This window comes from Oryzias melastigma, linkage group LG12, assembly GCF_002922805.2.
Source record: "Oryzias melastigma strain HK-1 linkage group LG12, ASM292280v2, whole genome shotgun sequence".
In the NCBI taxonomy this organism is placed as follows: Eukaryota; Metazoa; Chordata; class Actinopteri; order Beloniformes; family Adrianichthyidae; genus Oryzias; species Oryzias melastigma.
Genome location: NC_050523.1, coordinates 6,453,922 through 6,461,122, shown reverse-complemented (window position 1 = coordinate 6,461,122; position 7,201 = coordinate 6,453,922). Strand labels below are relative to the sequence as shown.

The 7,201-nt window shown below is 34.2% G+C and overlaps 1 protein-coding gene across 5 annotated transcripts in view; it reads left to right on the top strand.

Moving 5' to 3' along the window:
- The window catches only part of dab2ipb (DAB2 interacting protein b), a 189,105-nt gene that overhangs the window by 70,339 nt on the left and 111,565 nt on the right, over window positions 1–7,201 (top strand). The gene's annotated exons all lie outside the window — the stretch shown is intronic.

Below are 7,201 nucleotides of genomic sequence, written 5' to 3'. Positions count from 1 at the left end.
ATTCAATTTTTAGAAAAAAAATGGGTTTTTTTTCTGTTACTATCTGGTGTGCACCAGATACTAACTAGAACATTTTTTTTCTAAAAATTGAAGTTGAAAAATATATTTTTTCTGGTTGCTAACTGGTGTGCAATAGTTTGTGATCGTAATCAGAATTTTTTTTTAATAAAATGTTTTGAAAAAAAAATTTTTTTTCTGTTACTATCTGGTGCGCACCAGATACTAACTAGAACATTTTTTTCCTAAAAATTGAAGTTAAAAAAAAAGTCTGGATAGTAACTACTGTGTACCAGATAGTAAGTAACTTCACAGAGCCCCTGTGTATTTTTAGAAGAAAAAATAAATAAATTTCACTTCAATTTTTTTCCCTTAGAGGGAATAAGCAGCAGGAAAAACATACAAAAAAACTTTCTTGATTATTTATTTATTTATTTATTTTTTAGTTAAATGGTTAAAACTGCATTTCTAAGTATTTTTATTTTTAAATCGCTGTGAATCAGGAGCAGACTTTGGCTGCCACAAAGGATTATTTTAACACTCGACTAATCGTCTATTAATTTCTTTCAATTAGTCGTCTAATCCGATCATGCACACAAAACATTTAGCTAATAAATGTGCTCTCTGTTCCCGGTAACGTTAGCTTAGCTTACCTAAATGCCGACCCCTCTTCAGTATTATTAGTCACAACCTGCTTCCTCTTGCTCGTGCATTGCTGAAGTGCAGATATTACACCAGACATTTTTGTCTTTTATTTTTTAATGTTTCCCACTTTCAAGCTCTACTGGCGTGTTAATGTGGTACTCAACTTCCTGTGACATCACTACTGACCCGGATTAGCACTGCTGCACATGTGTGTCAAAAGACAATGTCAGACGCAGAATTAAAAAGCGTGCACCGTAGTTATGAGATTTAAAAAAAAATGACTTATCGCCTATTAATTAGTGGTGACTAATCGACTAATCATGGCAGCACTAAAGAAGATGAATAAATTCATTTGGAAAAAGATCTTATTTGTGTCAGAAGCTCCTGGCACAAGGGAGGGGGAGAGGGGCGGTGTTGCTACATTCCACCAGTCTTATTCCTGCAACTGCAGAGACTATGTTCAAGAAGAAAAGATGCAGATTTGCGATAAAACCATCAGTTATTTTTTTTCAAATTGACAATGTTTTGGTACTTTCATGACACAAAGTATCATTATATGTTTAATAAAATCCAAAATATTCATTCTGAAATTCTGTCTGAGATCTTTGACTGGCTTCTTGGATTTATCTTTTTTGTTGAAAAAAATAAACCATATTTTGCATTAATAATGATTAAAATAAAAGTACAATCTACCTAAAGAAGATTTTAGTGCTAAAAAAAGAAGTCAAAAAATAAAGAAATCAGCTGCGGCGTGGATATTGACCGTCTTTAAAACAGCTTCTTGTCTTCTTGAGGATGTAAGAAAGATGCAGCAGCACTGCAGCAAAGTCATCCTGCCTGCCTGAGTCACATGACCACTTAACTGCCTCTATATTTAATTAAAGGATGGAGTAGCAGAACAAACTTTTAAAAAGCACTTTTTCTTATGCTGCCCCCTTATGGATTTTCTGGGTATCACATCAACATTTTTTTTTTATTATTAAACCTTCAAAGTTAAAGTTTCAGCTACATGAATCATGAAAATTTTAGTTCTGGTGCTCACATATTTGCTTTTATCCATATGAGAGTTTAAAACAAATAAGGAAACTCTTAAAATCTTTGTGTTCTTTAAAAGCAAAGGGCCATCATGGAACTATATGCCTAAAAATATGTCCACATATGCAAAATAGGTTTTAATATGCAAGCAAAATTAGCAAAGCTGAATCATTTTGTACTTTTTCAATAAGATTTTGTTTAAATAACATTTCAAACGTTTTCCATCATGACTGTAATGTACTGTAGTGAAGGCAGATCCAAGCAGCCATCACTCCTAATGATGAAGGGCGTCTAGTTTGACGGAAAACCTTTCAAGATTCAGCTCACTGCAGTCATAACGCCGTGTTCCTCATGATGAAGTGATAAACTGACAGCAGGTTTTACTAGAGAAAATATTTAAGACAGGAAATGATGGAGTTGAATTTGGCTGCGATTGGCTGGTGAGAGGCGGCGCTGCAGACGGAAAAGGAGCCGATTAGTCAATCAATTCAGACGGAGTCAAAAGTTCAACTTGAGTTTGCAAATCTTTAAAAAATAAAAAACCGGATCTGAAAAATGTCTCTAGCGTCATCAAATGTTTTTGCAAACTGAATTTTTTTAACATGCTCAAATTGGTATGACGAAAACATTAAATTATTCGGCTTTAGTGTATTTGTTCAGGTGTGTGAACATTTGATTGATTGATTTTTAAACACAAAATAGTTAAATAAGCATGAAAAGGATTTTTAAAATAATATATGGGTAGATAAGAAAATCATACTGATTCCTGCCCCCAATTTACTTAATGTATACATTTTTACACATTAAACATATACTCATAATTTACATAAACACAAAATAATAAAGAGAAAGAAATGATAATTTAACTGCTGTACAATAAAGGATCGTAAATCTAAAGATAATTTAAACTTTAACACTTTTATTTTAAAACTTTCTCATATAACTTTTTATACAAGCCGTCATAAGTGACTTTATCTATAGTTTGTTTACTTTGATAGTGTTAAGTTTATTTCAAATAAATCAGGTTAAAGTGGTTAAAAACTCATAACTTTAGCAGAAAATTTGTATTTAGCAAACAGAAATTTGTGGTGTAAGCCCGCCCTCACTTCCCGTGAACAGTATCTACCTTTTCTGGTTTCTGTATAGAAGAAAAAGGAAACATTTTGAAAAACAAAAGTAATTTCAAGAAATCAAAGTGAAATATTAAAAATTATTCAAAGTAAGAAACTGGAAAAAAACTTGTGTTTCGGTTTATGGAATATTATTTCTAAAATAGAAATTGTTTTTTATTAATATTTGCTTTGCCTTTTTAATTGTAGTTGTGATCTTTTCTATGTTTTTGCACTAAGTGATTTTTTTAGTTTTTTTTTTTGGCTGGGATTCGCACTACATGAACACTGTAGAAACAATATTACAAGATTGTGTCAAAAACATCAAAAACAACATTTTTGTTGAATTGGGCTTTCATTATTAAATACATATTTTATGCTCTTAATTAGATTTTATTGTTGTTTTTAAACATATTCCGCTACTTGTGACCAACTGGTATATGTATTATCACTTTTTTAAGCATTTATTCATATATTTTATTAATTTATTTTTAAATAAGCCATTTGGGTTTTTTGCCTCTTCCTGCACTGATTTTATTTTCATGAATCTTTAGAAAACTGCAAATAATTTGGGCTCAAATAAATTACAATTAGATCAAAATTGTTCAATTTTAATGCAAATCCAGAAAGCACAAACATAGAAAAGTGAATAAGTGTCGTATGAACTGGTGTATCTGGTGTCTATTTAATGCAGAATAAGTGCTAGAATGCATTTTTTTTAACAACAAAACATTCCTCACTTTTCACTCTTAAGAAAAAAAAAGAAATTACTTCTAAAGTCTTTGGCCTTGAGCTAAATGTGTCATTTTTTATTACATTTTTTTTTACCAGTTTGCGAAACATTCACACAAATCTTGATACAATGAAGACTTTTTCAGCCTTAGAGACGATTTCAAAAGACACATTTTGATTTTTGTAAATGTTAGATTTTCCTGTTTTTTTTTACTTAAACAGAAGAAATCAGAGTGTTTGTGAGGTTCCCGCCCCGCTGATCGCTCCGACTGACCGATTGATTTCCAGGTGGGACTTCGTTATCCCCCCTAACTCCCCTCTCTTTCCTCGCCGTCTCTTCAGACAGGAGCTCAGGTGGTCTAATCGCATCACCTTGTTTTCATCACGTTCGGTTCGGGGAAGACACTCAGGCTTGTTGTGAAAGCGGGGAGCCCCCTGCTGATTGGCTGAGCATTGATTCTATCAGCCCCCCCCATTATTGGAGCCTGAAACTGCAGGAGAAGTGACATGAAGTCGTTTCAAAGCCTTTTAGGAGCAAATGGGAAATAAAACTTCAATGCAGAGCAGATTTATTGTTGGTGGATTGAAAAAACTGAACAAGCAAATGTTTTTATCTGTTTTGGTTTTTGCTCAAAGTCTGAGAGCCGGTAAAGGTGAACAAATAAAACAGTGTGATTCAGTAAATATTGATGGATTTTTTCACCTTTTGCTATTGGCTATGAAACGAGGGTCATGTTGGCACAAAAAACACTATTGTTAAATAGTTTATTTTACAGTATAGGACAGAACAATTCTGGGTTTTGATTTATTTACAATAAAAACAATAAATGAAAAACTGTACCTCTTCTTTATTTGGAGTAAAATTGAAAGAAATTGGTTCAAATTGATGATAACTCGTCTGTTTTGTTTAAAAAATAATGTTACAGAATAAAAACTATTTTTAAAAAGTATTGATATTTTTGAATATTTCACCATTAAGGCTGACTTTTCAAATTACTGTAAGTACAAGTAAAAAAAAAAAATAATAAAATATTTTTTGGAGTCTCAGTCACTAAATCAGATCAGCAGAAAGTAAAAGAAAAAGTTTCACATTTACGTGTGAGACATTTAAAAAAAATTGCATCCAGATTCCTCCTGATTTTAGGCACATGGGACCATGAGGATCCTTTTTTAGGAGCAGATCTTGTTTATCTGCACCAAGAATTGTGTCTGTGAGAGTTCAACAACGTGGTGGAGTGCAGAAGTCTGACGGCAGTTACACTCTTCTGTACAGGACTTTACATGAAAGCGTCCGTCCAATCGCCTTCACTCAGTGTTATCAAACTTCCCAGGTGGTTCTATTCAAGACGAAGATATTTGTCTTTGCTTTGGTCACAAACCTTGTCGAGGTTGATAGAATTTGATCGTTTCTTTTGCACTCAACAGGAAAAGACAAATAACTGCAGAAACACACAACAGGGAAGAACCAATCAAATTGCGTCCTTCTCAACTATCTTTTGTCTTCCATCTCAAACGATTTCCATGCACGGCAGAGCTGTTATCCTCCGCTGACCTTGTCACTTGTTAGCTTTAGTTTTCTCCTCACTTTCCTCCTCATTTACCTTCATTCAGTGGCTTTTGCTATCAGCTCGCGCTCTGCCGCCCACAGGTTTCCATTTATCTTCCTCCTGTAGGTCATCCTTCCCCAGTAGCCGCTCGCTGTTATTTTCTCAGTTTTTTTTTTGACAAGTCTTTTCTATTTCTGTCCTCTGTTTGTGTCTCTTTTTTAAATATTTCACATTCATTTCATAGTGTGAAGGTGAATTAAACGCTGACATTTTTGCAGTGCGCCTGCAGTTTGGTCTACCCTTTGGAGTTTAATCTGGTTTTAATATGGGCAGCAGTCGTTCAGACTGATTGTTATTTGGGGGACGGGCGTCTGACCTTTCACCCTGTCCGGTAGCTCTGCAGCAGCGACAGAAAGCAGTTTTATTTTTGCTCCGTCACCTCTCGGATGGTTTCTGTTCGCCACAGACGCTCAAAAAGAAGCATTTTAATTTGTTTGCTGTGAGCGGCCGCACAGCGGCAGGCGGACGCCTCCTCCTGGGGCTTCGACTGAAGAAGCATGGAATTGCTTTGACTCTGAAATTGATGGTGAATTATGATATGAGGAAATGAAGAAAGGTGTTTGTGTTATTACCTGTCTGCTGCACCGCCACTGTTTCGGTCAAGTTCTGTTCCTTTTCTTGTAACTCTTTTCTTGTAACTCCGGGTAATTCTATCCATTTTATTTTATTGTTATTAATGGCCTATATCATGCGCTCATTTCTAACTTGTATTAATCTGGCAAAGAATGTTTTTATGGAGAATAAAATATTGAAAGTTATTTATGTTTAAGTTGATTTATTCTGGAATAATATTCCTGCAATTTCATTATTCATAATTATGTGAAAAAGTTATGGTTTTAAGGTTCGCATTCTGTGAGCTTTTTCGACTTTTTTGGCATTTACTAAGATTTATTTAGGCTATTTTGGAGTTTAGATAATATTTCAGCAACATGCTAACCGTTTTGGCTAACTTAAATTTTATTTTTTGCTTTGTTTTAGTTTTTCAGGCTGTTTGGGAGTTAGGGAAATTTTTACACAGTTGTTGTTTTGGCTAATTTAGGCTTTTTTCCTATTTGTTTAGGCTGTTTTGAAGTTTAGCTATATTTTCCATCCACATGCTAGCTGTTAAAGTTTTTTTCTTCTTTTTTTTGTGGCTAGTTTGGCTTTTATGCATGTTCAATAAATGTTTATTCTGTTCGGCCCCCAACCTAAGGTGTGTTTTGGATTTCGGCCCCTTGTGTGATTGAGTTCGACACCCCTGAGTTAGGCCATGTGTCCATCGCACTCATGGGAGGAATCCATCGACTGTAAATGAGAACTGGAGTGAGTGAGTGTGACATCACCCATAGAAAATGACTTAGTTTTGGCTCCAATGAAATTAAGTTGATTCATGTTTTTGGTGATATGGACGCCGCCATGCTGGAGCCTGACATTGTCAGCATGCAGTGATTGGCAGTTTGTTGGAAGCTTCCTTCCCTTGAAAGTTTAATAACTCGAACTACGAGTTATTGAAAAAAAAAAAAAATTTAAATGACGATTAGCACAAACATTTTAGAAAAAGGAATCAGAGCAAGAATGGTTTTTCTGACAAATATATTGACTGAGTAATAGTCAGGCGATAGTACAAATTGTGGAATTTTAAGCCAGATGCCAGCTTGAACCAGGAAAACGAAGACTTTGCCCCCCCCCATGTTAGTTGCTGCATCACAAATCTGAGCTATTTCAAACTGTGTATTTTTTATCTTCTCAATCACAGTTTAAATAACAAAATACTCGGATTAAAACGTAGTTCTTATCCTCCATAATAAAAAAAAGCCACACAAACATGTTAAAAAACACCAAAAACATAATTTTTGTTGGAGTGGTTCTTTAAAGAAGCTTGTATTAATGATTTTCTAATTTTTTGTAATAAACGATACTAATATTGACTCATATATAGGGGGATTGCAAAGCTTTTTGCTGTGGGGACAACTAGCTCCACCCCTACTTTCAGAACTTTACTGACTTTCAGGTTTTTTTGAAAAAGTACTTCTAAATAGTACTTATTCCTTCTGTTTGAATTCAATCTTTCAACCTTATTTTTTAGAGCATCTCCTA